We start from the raw sequence: 4,062 nt of genomic DNA on the forward strand, positions 1-4,062 counted from the left end.
TCATTTGATTAACACTACATAATATTCTTTGCAAGTTGTCAGGAGTATAAATATTCAAATGAGAGAAACCCTTGGGCTTCAGTCGCAAGTACACCCCTAGTTGTGGGTAATGAGCGCAGATCTAAAAGCCTAATTATCACTGCTGTGTTACACTTCCCGGAGTGTTGACAGCATGGGAGACACCTGGTAGGTAACAGAAAATACAGCCTCTGACCTGAAAGAGACCGATAGCCCTGAAAAAACAGATTTTTATTTGGTCACCAAATGTATCATTTTAGTGAAAAAAAAATTGCTTTCAAAAAATTGGTTTTCATTTTACTACTTTTTTTTTCTTTATTGGAGGGATTATTTGTTTACAGTTGACAGGAAAATACAGTAGTTTGTACAGGTATAACATTTCTTAGTTTTCCACATAGCAATCTAACTCCCCCCAACCCCAGGTCCTCTTCCTCAACCATCATGTTCCTGGACCTGAACCCTTCCCCATCCCCCATCTCCCATCCTCCACCCCCATCCCCATCCCTAAACCTCAACCCCCACCCCTAGACCCCAGTCCCCACCCCTTACCCCTCACCCCCTTCCCCCAGAGCCCTTTACTTTTTTTTTGCCTCCAGACTTATCACTGGGCCTTGGTGCTGGCACTACAAATCCACAGCTCCTGGTGGCCATTTTTCCATTTTATTGGATGGGACAGAGAGAAATTAAGAGGGAGCTAGAGAGGGAGAGAGAAAGATGAGACATCCACAGACCCGCTTCACTGCTTGTGAAGCAACCCCTTTGTAGGTGGGGAGCGTGGACACTAACCAGGATCCTTGCAAGGATCCTTGCGCTTCATACTATGTACACGTAACTGGGTAGGCCACCGGACCCACCCCCCGCCCTAAGAGTCCTTTACTTTGGTGCCATACACCTTATCCTGCCCAAGTTCTGCTTTGTGCTTTCTCTCCTGCTATTATTTTTCAATATCTTGTCTATGAGTGAGACCGTCTCATACTCATCCTTCTGTTTCTGGCTTGATCTCAATTCACAGGACTCCTTCAAGCTCCATCCAAGATCATTTTACTATTATTGCAGCAATGAATAGATATGATAGACAGAATTACTTAAGTTTAAAAACACATGACCACTTGGAAGTCAGGCGGTAGCATAGCAGGTTAAGTGCACATGGTGCAAAGCACAAGGACCAGCGTAAGGATCCTGGCTAGAGCCCCCGGCTCCCCACCTGCAGGGGAGTCGCTTCACAGGCGGTGAAGCAGGTCTGCAGGTGTCTATCTTTCTCTCCCCAACTTTGTCTTCTCCTCCTCTCTCCATTTCTCTCTGTCCTATCCAACAATGACATCAATAACAACAATAATAAAAACTACAACGACAATAAAAAAAACGGCAACAAAAGGGAAAATAAATAAATATTAAAACAAAAAAAAACATGACTACATAGACACAATGGCGTATATTTTAATCATTTTCTAATTTACTTTAAAAAAGTTTAAAAAATGGGGCCAGATGGTGGCACACCTGGGTGCACATGTTACAATGCATAAGGACCCAGGTTCGAGCCCCCCCCCGATCCCCATCTGCAGGGGGAAAGCTTCATAAGTGGTGAAGCAGGGCTGCAGGTGTCTCTCTGTCTCCCTCCTTTATCTTCCCCCTTCCCTCTCAATTTCTGGCTACCTCTATCCAATAAGTAAAGATAATAATAAAAAGTTAAAAATAAATACATAAATATATTGACAAGACCATAGGATAAGTGGGGTACAATTCCTATCTTCCCCTAGAGGGGATAGGCTCTGGAGAGGTGAGGTCCCAGGACATATTGGTGAGGTTGTCTGCCCAGGGAAGTCAAGTTGGTGTCATAACAGCATCTGTAACTTGGTGGCTGAAAAAAAAAACAATGAAGATGTAGAGCAGAACAAATTGTTTAATAGTCAGGAAACTAAAGGTAAGATTATAGCAGATAGGATTTGTGGATCTCCATTTTGGAAAAAGCTAGTATGTCTACATTAGGTATATTCCAAGAGGCCCGTGACTTTACTAATTTTTGCCTGAGCCCAACAGCTAACATACAGGTGGACCAAAGGTATTACTGTCTGGGGACATGGTGTCAGAGTTGGGAATAAGGCTAGAAATCTCTATCAGTGAAGAGGGTAGTTGGTGGCCTGGTAGTAACCAAAAAAGCCGTCCTTAAAGTGTGCCGGTCTCTTGCTTTTATCCAGCTTTTGTAATCCTTACTTTGGCAAGGCTAGTCTTGGCGTGATTGAAGGAGGTGAAATAGGGAGTGGGGGAGGAGGGTACCTAGGTCTAAATAGAAGCTATTTGACCAACTACTTTATGGTGCCATTTTTAGGTCTTTCTACTTGCTGCTATTTTAATCATTTTTTTAAGACTATACTTTCAGGGATCATTTCTATAGTATATTTTAATCATTTTTATAGGTAGAAATATGTGATTAATTTTGATAAGTTGGAAAATATAGACTTAATTTCTTTATTGGGGAATTAATGCTTTACATTTGATAGTAGATACAGTAGTTTGTACATGCATAACATTTCCCAGTTTTCCATATAACAATATAACTCCCACTAGGTCCTCTGTCATCCTTTTTGGACCTGTATTCTCCCCCACATCCACCCAGAGTCTTTTATTTTGGTGCAATATGTCAATTCCAGTTCAGGTTCTACTTGTGTTTTTTCTTCTGATCTTGTTTTTCAACTTCTGCCTGACAGTGAGATCATCCCATATTTATCCTTCTGTTTCTGACTGATTTCACTTAACATGAATTTTTCAAGGTCCATCCAAGATCAGCTGGAAATGGTGAAGTCACCATTTTTAATAGCTGAGTAATATATATATACACATATCTCAACTTGCTCAGCCACTCATCTGTTGTTGGACACCTGGGTTGCTTCCAGATTTTGGCTATTACAAATTGTGCTGCTAAGAACATAAGTGTACAGAGATCTTTTGGGATGGTGTGTTGGGTTCCTTAGGATCTATCCCCAGGAGAGGAATTGCAGGGTCATAGGGTAGGTCCATTTCTAGCCTTCTGAGAAGGCTTTAAAGTACAGGTTCATAATGGTAGAAAAGGCCTCACATCGGGGCTGAGTTTTCCCAGACATCTAGCATGAGAATTCAAGAAATTGCACCCATCTGACAACAACTGAAACAATTAACCTCCTATTAAAATGATAAAAAAATCCATAAAAATAAAAAATACTTGACTTCAATTTAATATTTCTCCCTATGAGTATTGTCTTCAACTTCTGGAAGGATGGTAGAAGGCACAAGGTAGAAGGTAGGGGCCAGGCAGTGGCACACCTGGTTAAGCGCTCACATGACAGTGCACAAGGACCCAGGTTCAAGCCCCTGGCCCCCATCTGCAGGGAGAAAGCTTCACAAGTGGTGAAGCAGGGCTGCAGGTGTCTCTCTCTTTCTCTCTCTCCCCTTCCTCTTAATTTCTCTCTATCTCTATCCAATAGTAAATAAAACTATTTTTTACAAAGGTATAGGATATGAAGTAGGAGGTATTGTATAATGTCGCTCAGGTTATGTCCTGGACCCAGCTCTCTCACCCACTTGATGTCCACATTTCCCCATCCGTCATTCTGCATGGCCACGTGAGTCATGTTGCTCTCACTGTCAGAGTTTATTCTCTGAGCTCCTGCCTCGTGTGCTGTGTACTGCAGAATCAGAGATGTTGATAAATGGTCATTTTATCTCTTGTTCTGGGCCATCTTGGATGTTGTCCCCTCTTCACAGAATCATCCTCCCCCACTCTTTTTCTTCTAGATAACCTGTTGTTGTTGTTGCTGAGTTAATGGGGGCTTTGTGCCTGTGCCATTCTTCTACTTCCAATGAAGTCTTATTTCACTTTCACTCTCAGAGAGAAAAGGGAAAAATATACTGCTACTTTTAAAATATCTGTATTTACTTATTGGATAGAGACGGTCAGAAATTGAGAGGAAGGGGGAGGGAGAGAGGGAGAGAGACAGAGAGATACCTACAGCCCTGTTTCACCGCTCGTGAAGCTTCCCCCCTGCAGATGGGGACTGGGGGCTGGAACCT

General features: G+C 42.4%; 1 pseudogene; it reads left to right on the forward strand.

The window, feature by feature from the left end:
* The first annotated feature begins 2,379 nt into the window (after positions 1-2,379).
* LOC132541000 (small nucleolar RNA U3) lies at positions 2,380-2,445 on the forward strand (annotated as a pseudogene).
* Positions 2,446-4,062: the final 1,617 nt, after the last annotated feature.

The sequence above is a fragment of the Erinaceus europaeus genome, chromosome 10 (genome assembly GCF_950295315.1).
Source record: "Erinaceus europaeus chromosome 10, mEriEur2.1, whole genome shotgun sequence".
Taxonomy (NCBI): Eukaryota; Metazoa; Chordata; class Mammalia; order Eulipotyphla; family Erinaceidae; genus Erinaceus; species Erinaceus europaeus.